General features: G+C 41.9%; 1 pseudogene; it reads left to right on the top strand.

Moving 5' to 3' along the window:
* LOC112257608 overlaps positions 1–10,540 on the top strand; it is a 52,452-nt pseudogene extending 41,912 nt beyond the window's left edge.
* Positions 10,541–16,402: the final 5,862 nt, after the last annotated feature.

Raw genomic sequence — 16,402 nt, 5'->3', positions numbered from 1 at the left:
GAGCCTTGTCTGGCAGCGAAACAGGTCATTCAGCCTCATTTACTGGCTTTAAGAAAAACATAGCTAATATGGCTGACTTGCTTAAACAAATGGGGTTTCTACTGACAATTGAGATATACAAACTATCGCATAAGGGGACGATGAGCGGATAATAGGCAATCCGTCATTTCAATGACAACATTAATTAGCGGGCTAGGATGGACGTAGTCAATATAACTATTTGTTCAGCAATTTTGAAATGTACAGCGACAGAATTCAGAGCATGGGCCGTTCTTACAGCATTCTTCTGTACACCAAGTCAGAAACATGGGATAAACAAAGGGGGCATATGAGCAGACAATGAAAGCTCTGACAATTTTCAATGATTACATTTCTCTAAAACAGGCTATAGGCTACATGTGCACCACCAAGGCAGAACATTAGGCTAAATTATGAGGTGGAAAGGGACCAAATTATTATGGTGAGGCACATGGGCTACTAACAGCTTACTACACAACATATACTTAGTATTACTTTCTTAGCTACACTATACATATCTCCCTGGCATATTATATAATTTATGCAACAGCATACAAGACATTTTTGGACTCACCTTGTTGTGCTGTGCTCTCTTGAACAGGAAGGTGGTGCTTGGAGGCAACTTTTGTCAAAGTGTGGCATTCTCTGGATTCATGGTGCTTTCAAAACAACTGGGAACTCTGGGGGGGAAAAAGAAGATCAAATCATGACGTCAGTGATCTTCAGGTTGGAGCTCTAGAGTTCCCAACTTGGAATTCTGAGTTGGATGACCATTCAAAACATATTTTCCAAGTCAGAGCTAGTTTTTTCAAAGTTCCCAGTTGTCTTGAACTCAATGAAGTCTGAGATTTCCCAGTTCCGAATTTCCAGTTGTTTTGAACGCGGCAGAAGTCATGCTGGATTGACAGCATGGCCAATGTATTCAACCTTTTCTGGCCCATGGTGTTGAATATTTATCCTTTTAAACTTGGAAAAGAGACCCTTAAACCCAGATTGGACTGCACAAACCACTCCACTGAATAGCAAGCTAGTGATTGCTTTGCAATGCTTGCAGTTAGACACTGATTCACTTTCAACCCACTCATTGTTGAATTTGCGATTTCCAACATCTTGTGTAATATCTATGTCAAATGGCCGATTAGCACCGATACGTTTTATCTATAATTTCTCTTCATATGACAAGGATTGAAAAGGATTTGCCAGTCGATTGTCAATTTGATTCATGACGATGACTGCTTGACTAGTTTGCTAGCTAAGATTTTGAACGTATGATGTTGACATGATCAGCACAATCAATGCTACGGTAGATATAACCATAATTTTATCTGTAGCCAATGACCTTGAGCCTTCTTGGATGGGCACTTCTAATGTAAATCTATGGCAGCACCCAAGGGGCTTGAATTTTTGAGCTCTCCCATAGATTTTGTGGTGACATAGTGTCCCCATGAGTGACAGAACACTGAGCCAATCACGGCGGAACTAGAGAACATTACCAACTTCTATGCTCCGTATTTTATGTTGGCTGCACCACCACCACAGAAAGCACTGAGCTAGGCAGAAACACCTGTATTGTGGAGCTGCCTTAATCAAGAAAGCAAAAAAAGAGTTTGTATGTGGCTTTATTTACTCAATTTTATACATTGTTTGCAAACTGGTATGTGACATGTATCAATTCCAAAATAACATGCAAAACAGAAGAAGAAGAAAAAATATGTATATACAGTGCCTTCGCAAAGTATTCAGACCCCTTAACTTTTTCCACATTATGTTACGTTACAGCCTTATTCTAAAATGGATTAAATAAATAAAAAATCCTCAGCAATCAGCACACAATACCCCATAATGACAAAGTGAAAACTGTTTTTTTTTATTACAAATAAAAAACTGATCACATTTACATAAGTATTCAGACACTTTGCTATGAGACGCAATTGAGCTCAGGGTGCATCTTGTTTCCATCGATCATCCTTGAGATGTTTCTACAACTTGATTGGAGTCCACCTGTGGTAGATTCAAATGATTGGACATGATTTGGAAAGGCACACACCTGTCTATATAAGGTCCCACAGTTGATAGTGCATGTCAGAGCAAAAAAACAAGCCACGAGGTCAAAGGAATTGTTCGTAAAGCTCCGAAACAGGATTATGTCTGGGGAAGGATACCAAAAACTGTCTGCAGCATTGAAAGTACCAAAGAACACTGTAGTCGCCATCATTCTTAAATTGAAGAGGTTTTGAAGAAGACTCTTCCTAGAGCTGGCCGCCCAGCTAAACTGAGCAATCAGGGGAGAAGTGCCTTGGGCTGGTTGGTGACCAAGGACCCGATGGTCACTCTGACATTGCACTAGAATTCCTCTGTAAAGATAGGAGAACCTTCCAGAAGAACAACCATCTCTGCAGCACTCTACCAATCAGGTTTTTATGGTAGAGTGGCCAGACAGAAGCCACTCCTTAGTAAAAGGCACATGACAGCCCACTTGGAGTTTGCCAAAAGGCACCTAAAGGACTCTCAAACCATAAGAAACAAGATTCTCTAGTCTGATGAAACCAAGATTGAACTCTTTGTCCTGAATGCCAAGCGTCACATCTATAGGAAACCTGGCACCATGCCTATAGTGACGCATGGTGGTGGCAGCATCATGCTGTTTATTTTAGTCAGGATCGAGACAAAGATGAACAGAGCAAAGTACAGATAGATCCTTGATGAAAACCTGCTCCAGAGCGCTCAGGACCTCAGACTGGGGCGGTGGTTCAACTTCCAACAGGTCAACGATGATAAACACGCAGCCAAGACAACGCGTGAGTGGCTTCAAGACAAGTCTCTGAATGTCCTTGAGTGGCCCAGCCAGGGCCCGGACTTGAACCCGATTGAACATCTCTGGAGTGACTTGAAAATAGCTGTGGAGCAATGCTCCCCATCCAACCTGACAGAGCTTGAGGATCTGCAGAAAAGAATGGAAGAAACTCGCCGAATACAGGTGTGCGAAGCTTGTAGCGTCATTTTCTATGCTTCCGGTTGTTAAGTTTAGTTTTTGTGTCTTTTGCTTTCAGTTTTGTATGCCAGCTTCAAACAGCTGAAAATATATTTTTAGTTATGGAAAGACATTTCACAGCGGTTTAGATGGTACAATGATTCTCTACACTATACTTGCTTATTTTGTCACATAATCTGAAATTAAGCAAACCATTCAAATTTTAGCAACCAGGAAATGGTGAAGCGATTTCTACATCGTGCATCTTTAATTGAAAACTTTTTCTTGGTTGTTTTACATGGCAGGCTACAACGCCTTCTTGATATTCTGAATATTAATAAATGGCTCAATCTGGGATATGTCATATTGTTCAATTGTCTTATAATGTAATATAGTATAGACATATATTCCTGAATAATAACATATACATTTATGATGAGGAGTGACCATTTTAGTATGTAAATCCTGGTGGGGCAAACCAAAAAATATATATTTTAAAAATGCATGCCAGCAAAGCCACTACACAACACAACACTGAAAAAAACATGAATTGCACTATAACGGTGACAAACGATGCCCACAAACTGTTAGGGCTTACATAAAGCTGTCCCAACAGCAGAGCGTTCTTTTCAGCACCATGGAGTGAATATTTATCATTGCTACACCTGGCGAGCAACGGAGCCTTGTCTGTCAGGAGGAGTGGGCCACAATTCACCCAACTTATTGTGGGAAGCTTGTGAAGTCTACCCGAAACGTTTCACCCAAGTCAAACCATTTCAAGGCAATGCTACCAAATATTAATTGAGTGTATGTAAACTTCTGACCCACTGGGAATGTGATGAAAGAAATATAAACTCAAATATATCATTCTCTCTACAATTATTCTGACATTTCACATTCTAAAAATAAAGTGTTGATCCTAACTGGCATAAAACAGGGAATTATTTACTGGGATTAAATGTCAGGAATTGTGAAATCCTGAGTTTAAATGTATTTGGCTAAGGTGTATGTAAACTTCCGACTTCAACTGTGTATATATTTCTTGGAGCCCCACCTACCGTGAATGACGTGTCAGCACTGCTCATGAGTCTAGTACAACTATCTTCCTACACCTGTCTTACCTTGAAATAATCCAAATTATGAGTAGGCCTGTTTATGATATATTATTTGTAACGCTCCCATTTTGAGCATTTGCAAACAAACATAATATAGCCACATGTGTGTAAAACTAGTGTATCCTGTTGATCACATGGACTGTCAGGCCTTGCATTCATAGCCCCATTTATGAATTGGGGCTATGAATGGTGGTAACATATCCCCGGGCCCATAATTCCGCTTCATTTTACAAGTAGCTGGGCCGCTGTCATTGGACTGAACAGATTGTACAGCTTTCTGAGTGTAGGTTACTTAAAGAACACCATGAGGCTGCATTTATTTAACTGGGCATATGAACCCTATATAGAGAGGACTGGATTGAGACAGAAGTCCCCATCAGGACTTCAGGACATGTTTTGCTGAGCTAGTACTGTACAGCAAACGTCTGGCTTTCAATCAAAGTCATCAGAATTCAACAGATGCCGATCACACCTCTCTCCATAGAGATCAACACCTGTCATCCAGTTGCTTAATAAAAAAACTCAGCAGACCAAGGATGTTGTGTATTATAAACTGAGTGGTTCAAGCACTGAATGCTGATTGGCTGACAGCCATGGTATATCAGACCGTATACCGCAGGTAGACAAAACATTTATTTTTACTACTAATTAAGTTGGTAACCGATGTATAATAGTAATAAGGCACCTCAGGGATGGTGGTATGTGTCCAGGCACGTTGTGTAGTGCATAAGAACAGCTCTTAACTGGGGTTTATTGGCCATATACCACATCTCCTCGAGTCTCATTGCTTAATTATACATGCTGAAATTCCATAATCATGCCATTGTAGAAAAAAAAAAAAAGTATCCAAGCACTCCTTGACTATCATTTTGGAAAGTGTAAACATCTGCTCTGAATGTTGTTTTTTTCTACTCACTTTTCTCTTCAATTCCTGTGATCTTCCTTCTGGTCTGAATATTTTTTTTGTCACCGTCTTTCTCCATTCAGATTTGAGACCATGCACAATAGAAAAACTACTGTGCGAGAGAAGGGTCGTCGGCAGGCTATCCGTGGACCAGCCTACATGTTCAGTGAGCGGGGCACCAGTCTCACTTCAGAGGAGGAGCGCTTCCTAGACTCTGCTGAGTATGCGAACGTCCCAGTGGTGCGTAAAATGCTGGAAGAGTCCAAGACCCTTAACGTCAACTGTGTGGACTACATGGGCCAGAATGCACTGCCGTTGGCCGTGGGTAATGAGCACTTGGAAGTGACAGAACTACTGCTGAAGAAGGATGGTCTGGCTCGTGTGGGCGATGTCAGTAAGGGCTATGTGCGTATCGTAGAGGATATCTTGGCCCACCCTGCATTCGGAGGCGGGCTTCGCCTCACTTTAAGCCCCCTGGAGCAGGAGCTACGAGATGATGAATTTTATGCCTACGACGAAGACGGCACACGTTTCTCCCATGACGTGTCCCCGGTCATCCTGGCTGCACACTCCCTGGAGTACGAGATAGTGCACACTCTGTTGATGAAGGGAGCCTGTATCGAGAAGCCCCATGACTACTTCTGTAAGTGTAGCGAGTGTCATGACAAGCAGTGCCGTGACTCGTTCAGCCACTCCCGCTCCAGGATGAATGCTTATAAAGGGCTAGCCAGCGCTGCCTACCTGTCCCTGTCTAGTGAGGACCCTGTATTCACCGCTCGAGCTCAGCAACGAGCTGGTTCGCCTCGCCAACGAGTTCAAGGTGAGAAACACAAAAACCAAGCTTGAGGATTAGAAGAAGGGGGTTCACAGTTAAAGAATATTTTCATCTGTGTAATGTATTGGCTTGCTTTCTCTCTCATATGCTCTCCACCCTCTCACTAATTTAACAATATGGGCTCAAAGCTTTGTGCAGATATTTCTGAAAGCGCTGATTTCAGTCTTTTGATCACACAGACATGATTAATTGGGCAGATATCAAATCAGGTAATACACGTACGTGCACTACACTCATATTATTGGAGTGATGACACACTTATATTATTGGAACTGCTTTGAGAAGATTAAGATTGGGAACACACTCAAATGAGTCATTGACCTTGTGACATGTTTAGAAATTATTGCAATATCTGAGTGTACTGTATGTCAGGCTTTGCAACATATTACCCACCCTCAACATACAACGTATTCATGTAGGTTTTTTAAGAATAAGTCTAATCAGGGATTTTCATATCCAGTCTGACTCCTGGTATTGCTGGAGCTGTTCATAAGAAATACTCCACAGGTCTGTCTAATCTATTTTATCCTGATTACTGACCTCTCCAAATATTGTGTTGAGGTTTAAAATTGATGGGTATGAATATAGACACACACAAATACAGTATCTCCTCATACATTTTAATGACTACAGGAAGCTATCCATGCAGTGTAAGGAATTTGTGGTGGGAGTGCTTGACTTATGCAGAGACACGGTGGAGGCCATTTTGAATGGGGATGTGGACCAAGCTCTGCCCGGCGATCACAGTCGACCCTGCCTCAGTCAGGTCAAACTACGAGGTCAAGAAGGTTAGCTGATTCACTCAAGCTGAATCAAACATGTTTTTTTCAAATGGCCATTTTAAATGTTAATCTCTCTCTGGTGTTTGTGCGTGTCTGTAATTGTCTTTAACAACACTCAGTAGTCTTCATTTGAAAAGCAATCAATCTCAAGGGCACAATGAGAAACACACTTGAGTACATTTTCCCATTCTACCCATCCCCTATGAAGGTTTTTATTTTATTTTATTTTAACTGAAATGGGGCCTAAATGAAATAGGTGTTTTACAGCTGTTTAACAACCATCAATGTAGGAATTCTACAACGCAATAATATGCAAGGTATGACAAAACAGACAACCTCTGCCTCTGGTTATCAATGTTGTAGTATGTCAAAGTTATTTTTCATTATGTCTCTAGTTTGTGGCCCATCCTAACTGCCAGCAGCAGCTCCTGACCCTGTGGTATGAGAACCTAGCTGGACTTAAGGCAGCAGTCTGCTGGGGTGAAATGCTGGATAGTCCTGGGAGTGGCTATTGGCCTTCCTTTCCTCTCAATCGCATACTGGATAGTGCCCTGCAGTAAGGTACATACACAATCCCCTTTCTATTGTCTTCTCAGATTCACTCATTAACACATGATCCAGGCTGCATCACATCCAGCCGTGATTGGGAGTCCCACAGGGCGACGCACAATTGTCCCAGCGTCGTCCGGGTTTGGCCGTCATTGTAAAATAAGAATTTGTTCTTAACTGACTTGCCTAGTTAAATAAAAACAAAACATAAAATAATAATATTAAAAATATATGTTTTACCTCTACCTACATGTACATATTACCTCAATTACCTAGACTAACCTGTGCCCCCGCACATTGACTCTGTACCCGTACCCCCTGTATATCCACTCGCTACAGTTATTTTACTGCTGCTCTTTAATTATATAAAAAAAATAAAAAAATTAACAATTATTTTTCTTAACTGCATTGTTGGTTAGGGGCTTGTAAATTAAGCATTTCACTGTAAGGTCTACAGCTTTTGTATTCGGTGCATGTGACAATTAAAATTTGATTTGATTTTGATGGTTGCTGTTTATGTGGTTGATTTCCTCTATCAGTTCGGTCAGATTCTCCGTAGCCCCTTCATGAAGTTTGTGGCCCATGCTGTTTCATTCACCATCTTTTTTGGACTGCTGGTAATCAATGCCTCGGACGGCTTCGAGGGAGTAAAGAACCTTCCCAATGAGACTATAACAGACCACCCTCTTCAGGTGTTCAGGGTCAAAACCAGTCAATTCTCCTGGACTGAGATGCTCATCATGAATTTGGTGATTGGTAAATTACTCAGATTTACAAACAGGTGCTTTTTTGGGGAGAGACATTATTATCCAGTCTATTCATATCTCCTTGTTCATATCTCTTTACCACGGTATAATCTGAATGAAATCTGAATGTACTTAAACAATTTCACTCGTATGCTCCAAATAGATGGCTTTTGCACTGAAAAGCACTCTTCTCTTTGTTAGGGATGATCTGGTCGGAGTGTAAGGAGATCTGGGCTGATGTGCCAAGGGAGTACATCATGCACCTGTGGAACGTACTAGACTTTGGCATGCTGTCCATCTTCGTGGCATCCTTCACGGCTCGGCTCATGGCCTTCCTGAGGGCCTCTGAGGCCCAGTTATATGTGGACATGTATGTTCCCAACATAGACCTGAGCAACGCCTCACTGCCTCCAAATGTAGCATATTACACTCATGGTCAGTGCAAGTGATACGTTATTATTAAAATATGATTATAATAATAGCATAGGTCCAACTCTGTCTACAGGCTAACAGGGTGTGTATGTAGCATTACAGTTACCTTTGTGTCATAAAACGAACAAGTGCTGCCACCGTTTCTCTCTCGCTCTCTCAGCAAGGAACAGGTGGTTACCCTCCGACTCTCAGCTCATCTCCGAAGGTTTGTACTCCATTGCAGTGGTGCTCAGTTTCTCCTGCATTGCCTACATCTTGCCTGCCAATGAGAGCTTCGGCCCACTTCAAATCTCCCTCAGCCGGACAGTCAAGGACATCGTCAAGTTCATGGTCATTTTCATAATGGTCTTCCTGGCTTTCATGATTGGCATGTTCAATCTATATTCTTATTACCTTGGTGCCAAGTACAACCCTGCCTTCACCACATAAGTACCCTCCTGCCTATTCTTGCAAATGAAATGCTTTAAGTAGAGATGTATTCATTTATTATTATTAATTTGTGTGTTATTTGTTAATGTCTGTGTCCACACGTATACCGCTCGTGTGTGTGCCTTGTTTGAATATTTATGTGTATGTGTTCAGAGTGGAGGAGAGCTTTAAGACTATTTTGGTCCATCTTCAGCTTGTCTGAAGTTATCTCTGGTCTTGAAGTATGACCATAAGTTCATAGAGAACATTGGTTATGTTCTCTTTGGCGTCTACAATGTAACCATGGTAATCGTACTGCTCAACATGCTGATTGCAGTGATCAATCACTCCTATCAGGAGATTGAGGTGAGACTAGGAAGCAATAGGCCTAAACACCACTAGGGAATTCACAGGAAATCAAATGTCAATAATCACTGTTTTGAGTTCAAAGGGTAATAATGTCCATTTGGAGTATGTGTGAGTATTATACTGTTATGTTCATGTTGTATTCATGTGCTATTTTATGAGTGTAATGTTGCGAGCAATTTTGGGAAAATTATCAGACCATACTAGATGACTTAAAATAAATGAGTCATTGCCTCTTTCCTATCACTCTCCAATTATGCTCTCACTGGTGGTCTGTCTCAATCTGAATAGGAGGATGCTGATGTGGAGTGGAAGTTTGCCCGTGCTAAACTCTGGCTGTCCTACTTTGACGAGGGGCATACTCTTCCCCCACCATTTAACCTGGTTCCCAGCCCCAAGTCCTTCTACTACCTAGTCCTGCGCACAAGGGCTTGTCTGGTGAGGCTGTGCAAGGCCACAGTCTGTCTCCAAGACAACCAGCGGGAGACGGCCATGATCAATTTGCGATTTAAGGTCAGAAGTCTGCTTTGAGGGAGTGGCTGTAGCCGGTTTGGATATCTGCCTCGTTAGATGTTGTCAGTCTTTAATGGATTTTTTTAATAGGTGTGTGGTTTCTGTTCTGTTTCAGAACAATCAGTACAGACCTCAAACAAGGACACCAGGGCAGGATGACTTCACCAGTAAATATCCTACTCGATACCAGGTACTTCCTCCATACCAGTCAATTTGATTAATTAGCAAGATCAGACGATACTCAGAAGTGCTACATTTTGAACCGTTGTCTCTTAAGATTCTCTCTTTTCTTGACAGAAACTCATGAAGAGGCTCATTAAGTGATATGTGTTAAAGGCTCAGGTTGACAGTGAAAATGACGAAATCAACGAAGGTGATTTATGATTCATATCCATATGTAAGATCAGAAAGCTGTTACGCCCTCTTAACGGAAGACTGATCATTCTTACAACTGCAAGACAATGACATGGAGCTGTAGTGGATTGAGTGATTAATAACCTGTCGTGCATCCCTTGCAGGGGAGCTGAAGGAGATCAAGCAGGACATCTCCAGCCTGAGATATGAGCTTCTGGAAGAGATGTCTCAGGCCACAGAATAACTAGCTGACTTGATCCAACAGCTTGGTGACAAGCTTAGCAAGAACGCCAAGAAACCTTGATCGAAGTTGAGGGGTGTCCTCTGTATAAGAGCTTTGTATAAAACCTTCAAACTTATGTTTGTCTAAAGAGAGTTCAGGGTCCAGAGTAACGCGGAGGTTCTTCACAGTTTTAATTGAGAACTGTAAAATCATCAAGATAAATGGTCAGATTTAACAGAAGATCTCTGTGTTTCTTGGGACCTAAAACAAGCATCTCTATTTTGTCCGAGTTTAAAAGTAGAAAATATGCCACCATCCACTTCCTTATGTCGGAAACACAGGCTTCCAGGGAGGGCAATTTTGGGGCTTCACCATATTTCATTGAAATGTACAGCTGAGTGTTTATTATGTTCAACACAGGAGGGCCAAGCACAGGAAGCAGCTCTTTCAGTAGTTTAGTTGGAATAGGGTCCAGTATGCAGCTTAAAGGTTTAGAGGCCATGATTATTTTCATCAATGTGTCAAGAGATATAGTATTAAAAAACGTGAGTGTCTCCCTTGATCATAGGTCCTGGCAGGGTTGTGCAGACTCAGGACAACTGAGCTTTGGAGGAATATGCAGATTTAAAGAGGAGTCTAATTTGCTTTCTAATGATCATGATCTTTTCCTCAAAGAAGTTCAGGAATTTATCACTGCTGAAGTGAAAGCCATCCTCTCTTGGGGAATGCTGCTTTTTAGTTAGCTTTGCGACAGTATCAAAAATACATTTTGGATTGTTCTTATTTTCCTCAATTGAGTTGGAAAAATAGGATGATTAAGCAGCAGTGAGGTCTCTTTGATAATGCACGGTACGGTCTTTCCAAGCTAGTCGGAAGAATTCCAGTTTGGTGTAGCGCCATTTCCGTTCAAATGTGTATTTTCTGTATACCAGGGAGGTAGTTTCTTATGACAAATCTTTTTTGTTTTTAGGGGTAAGACTGCATCGAATGCATTGCGCAAGAATAAATAGAGTTCCTCAGTTAGGTGGTTCACTGATTTTTGTACTCTGACGTACTTGGGTAGGCAGAGGGAGTCTGGAAGGGCGTCTAGGAATCTTTGGGTTGTCAGAGAATTTATAGCACGGCTTTTGAGGATCCTTGGTTGGGGTCTGAGCAGATTATTTGTTGCGATCGCAAATGTAATAAAATGGTGGTCCGATAGTCCAGGATTATGAGGAAAAACATTAAGATCCACAATATTTATTCCACGGGACAAAACTAGGTCCAGAGTATGACTGTGGCAGTCAGTAGGTCCGGAGACATGTTGGACAAAACCCACTGAGTCGATGATGGCTCCGAAAGCCTTTTGGAGTGGGTCTGTGGACTTTTCCATGTGAATATTAAAGTCACCAAAATTTTGAATGTGTGCGGGAGGATATGGTCACTAGTGTAACCAGGAGGAGAGGCCTCATTAAACGCAGTAAATTCAAAAGGCTTAAGCCATGTTTCAGTCAGGACAATCTCATCAAGATTATGATCAGTGATTAGTTCATTGACTATAACTGCCTTGGAAGTGAGGGATCTAACATTAAGTAGCCCTATTTTGAGATGTGAGGTATCACAATCTCTTTCAATAATGGCAGGAATGGAGGTCTTTATTCCAGTGAGATTGCTAAGGCGAACTCTGCCATGTTTAGTTTTGCCCAACCTAGGTCGAGGCACAGACACGGTCTCAATGGGGATAGCTGAGCTGACTACATTGACTGTGCTAGTGGCAGACTCCACTAAGCTGCCAGGCTGGCTAACAGTCTGCTGCCTTGCCTGCACCCTATCTCATTGTGGAGCTAGGGGAGTTATTGCCCCATCTATGTTCGTAGATAAGATGAGAGCAACCCTCCAGCTAGGATGGAGTCCGTCACTCCTCAGCAGGCCAGGCTTGGTCCTGTTTGTGGGTGAGTCCCAGAAAGAGGGCCAATTATCTACAAATTCTATCTTTTGGGAGGGGCAGAAAACAGTTTTCAACCAGCGTTTGAGTTGTGAGACTCTGCTGTAGAGCTCATCACTCCCCCTAACTGGGAGGGGGCCAGAGACAGTTACTCGATGCCGATACATCTTTCTAGCTGATTTACACGCTGAAGCTATGTTGCGCTTGGTGACCTCTGACTGTTTCATCCTAACATCGTTGGTGCCGACGTGGATAACAATATCCCTATACTCTCTACACTCACCAGTTTTATCTTTAGCCAGCACCATCTTGATATTAGCCATAATGTCGGTAGCCCTGCCCCCTGGTAAACAGTGTATGATCGCTGGATGATTCATTTTAAGTCTAATACTGCGGGTAATGGAGTCGCCAATGACATGGGGATTTCAATTTGTCAGAGCTAATGGTGAGAGGCTTCAGCGCCTCAGACCCCGTAACGGGAGTAGAGACCAGAGAAGTCTCGGCCTCTGACTCTGACTTGCTGCTTAACCTCTGGAATCGTTCAGGACGCTAGCATCCCACCTCGCCAACAGCCAGTGAAATTGCAGGGCGCCAAATTCAAAACAACAGAGATCTCATAATTAAAATTCCTCAACCATACATGTATTTTACACCATTTTAAAGATACACTTCTCATTAATACAACCACAGTGTCCGACTTCAAAAAGGCTTTTCGGGAAAGCAGAGCATATAATTACGTTAGGTCAGCAACTAGTCACAGAAAGCATTCAGCCATTTTCCAACCAAAGAGAGGTGTCACTAAAAGCAGAAATATAGATCAAATTAATCACTATCTTCATCAGATGACACTCCCAGGACTCAATGTTACACAATACATGTATGTTTTGTTCAAGTTCATATTTATATACCAAAACCTTTACATTGGCGCCATGTTCAGAAATGCCTCCAAAACATCCGGAGAAATTGCAGAGAGCCACATCAAATAACATAAATACTCATCATAAACTTTGATGAAAGATACATGTTTTACATAGAATTAAAGATAAACTTGTTCTTAATGCAACCGCTGTGTCAGATTTCAAAAAAGCTTTACGGAAAAAACACAATATTCAATCATCTGAGAACAGCGTTCAGCCACAAAAGCAAGCTATACAGTTACCCGCCAAATTGTGGAGTCAACAAAAGTCATAAATAGGATTATAAATCTTCACATACCTTTGCTGATGTTCATCAGAATGCACTCCCAGGACTCCCACTTCCACAATAAATTTTCATTTTGTTCAATTACGTCCATATTTATGTCCAATTACCTCCATTCTGTTAGCGCGTTTAGTTCACTATTCCAAAGGCGAGCGCAAAACCCAGACGAAAAGTCAAGAGTTCCATTACAGTTTGTAGAAACATGTCAAACGATGTTTACAATCAATCCTTAAGGGTCTTTTTATAATATATCTTCAATAATATTCCAACCGGACAATAGTGTATTCATTACAGAGGAATAAGAAGGAACGGTGCACCCGCATGACCGCGCAGTAAACAACTGATTGGCCTCAGCCTAGTCCACTTGTTGAAACAGCTCTTATTCGACACCCTTCCATAATAGAAGACTCAAACAACTTTCTAAAGACTGTTGACATCTGCTGGAAGCCTTGGGAAGTGCAATCTGGCCCCATAGACACAGCATATTGGATAGGCAATCACTTAAATTAAACTACAAACCTCAGATTTCCCACTTCCTGGTTAGATTTGTCTCAGGTTTTTGCCTGCCAAATGAGTTATGTTATACTCACAGACACCATTCAAACAGTTTTAGAAACTTCAGAGTGTTTTCTATCCAATACTACTATTAATATGCATATATTAGCATCTGGGACAGAGTAGTGCGGCTTGGTTGGGTTGTGTATCGGAGGACGCATGACTTTCAGCCTTCGTCTCTCCCGAGCCCGTACGGGAGTTGTAGCGATGAGACAAGATAGTAGCTACTAACAATTGGATACCACGAAATTGGGGAGAAAAAGGGGTAAAGGGGTAAAAATGTAAAATAAATAAATAAAATAAGCAGGGTTTGGTAGGTTACTTTATAAATGTAATCCGTTACTAGTTACCTGTCCAAAATTGAAATCAGTAACAACTTTTGGATTACCCTAACTAATTACATTCTATTACTTTTAGATTACTTTCCCCTTAAGAGACATTAGAAGAAGACAAACATGTATGTTACCAATTGAACGACATCTATTGCAGGATAAATCAATGTTAAAGTTTAAATAGCGGGCCATATATGGATGTTACATTTTACTTTATGGGTTGGTTATGTAGGCTTCTTCTAACCCATCGCTTTCTACAACATATCATATGATTAAATTATATCTGTACATTAAATTCAGAATTCCAGTTAATTCCAATAAATGTTATACCCTTTCATTTTCAAGAATTGACCTTGGAAGTATAGATTAAAATTAGAAATTGAACTTGGAAGTATAAATATGGAAGTATAGATTAGCCAAAGATTAGATTAGCCAAATTGTTTTACCTTGTTTTACCTGAGCATAACCCAAAAACTAAGGACTTATTAACCAGCCCTACTCTGTTTATGATTTTGTTGTCATGGAGGACTGATTGGGCTCATTGGTTCGAGTTGAAAAATAAATAAGCTTGTTTTTTTTCAGGGTTCCCAGTTGTCTTGAACTCACTGAGGTCTTGAGATTTCACAGTTCCGAGTTTCCAGATATTTGAACGTGGCATTTCTTACACTAGTACCCCAGGTCATCTTAGGTTTCTTTACATACAGCCGAGAAGAACTACTGAATATAAGATCAGCGTCAACTCACCATCAGTACGACCAAGAATATGTTTTTCGCGATGCGGATCCTGTGTTCTGCCTTACAACCAGTGTAACCGAGTGGATCACATGCAGCGACCAAAAAAAAAACGACTCAGAAAAAGAGGGAAACGAAGCGGTCTTCTGGTCAGACTCCGGAGACGGGCACATCGTGCACCACTCCCTAGCATTCTTCTTGCCAATGTCCAGTCTCTTGACAACAAGGTTGATGAAATCCGAGCAAGGGTAGCATTCCAGAGGGACATCAGAGACTGTAACGTTCTCTGCTTCACGGAAACATGGCTCACTGGAGAGACGCAATCCGAAGCGGTGCAGCCAGCGGGTTTCTCCACGCATCGCGCCGACAGAAACAAACATCTTTCTGGTAAGAAGACGGGCGGGGGCGTATGCCTTATGGCCAACGTGACATGGTGTGATGAAAGAAACATACAGGAACTCAAATCCTTCTGTTCACCTGATTTAGAATTCCTCACAATCAAATGTAGACCGCATTATCTACCAAGAGAATTCTCTTCGATTATAATCACAGCCGTATATATCCCCCAAGCAGACACATCGATGGCTCTGAACGAACTTTATCTAACTCTCTGCAAACTGGAAACGATTTATCCGGAGGCTGCATTCATTGTAGCTGGGGATTTTAACAAGGCTAATCTGAAAACAAGACTCCCTAAATTTTATCAGCATATCGATTGCGCAACCAGGGGTGGAAAGACCCTGGATCATTGTTACTCTAACTTCCGCGACGCATATAAGGCCCTGCCCCGCCCCCTTTCGGAAAAGCTGACCACGACTCCATTTTGTTGATCCCTGCCTACAGACAGAAACTAAAACAAGAAGCTCCCACGCTGAGGTCTGTCCAACGCTGGTCCGACCAAGCTGACTCTACACTCCAAGACTGCTTCCATCACGTGGACTGGGAGATGTTTCGTATTGCGTCAGACAACAACATTGACAAATACGCTGATACGGTGTGCGAGTTCATTAGAACGTGCGTTGAAGATGTCGTTCCCATAGCAACGATTAAAACATTCCCTAACCAGAAACCGTGGATTGATGGCAGCATTCGTGTGAAACTGAAGGCACGAACCACTGCTTTTAATCAGGGCAAGGTGTCTGGTAACATGACTGAATACAAACAGTGCAGCTATTCCCTCCGCAAGGCTATCAAACAAGCTAAGCGCCAGTACAGAGACAAAGTAGAATCTCAATTCAACGGCTCAGACACAAGAGGTATGTGGCAGGGTCTACAGTCAATCACGGACTACAGGAAGAAACCCAGCCCAGTCACGGACCAGGATGTCTTGCTCCCAGGCAGACTAAATAACTTTTTGCCCGCTTTGAGGACAATACAGTGCCACTGACACGGCCTGCAACGGAAACATGCAGTCTCTCCTTCACTGCAGCCGAAGTGAGTAAG

The sequence above is a fragment of the Oncorhynchus tshawytscha genome, linkage group LG09 (assembly GCF_018296145.1).
Source record: "Oncorhynchus tshawytscha isolate Ot180627B linkage group LG09, Otsh_v2.0, whole genome shotgun sequence".
In the NCBI taxonomy this organism is placed as follows: Eukaryota; Metazoa; Chordata; class Actinopteri; order Salmoniformes; family Salmonidae; genus Oncorhynchus; species Oncorhynchus tshawytscha.
Note: the sequence above shows the minus strand (reverse complement) of the source record. Positions and strands in the feature narration are given on the sequence as shown.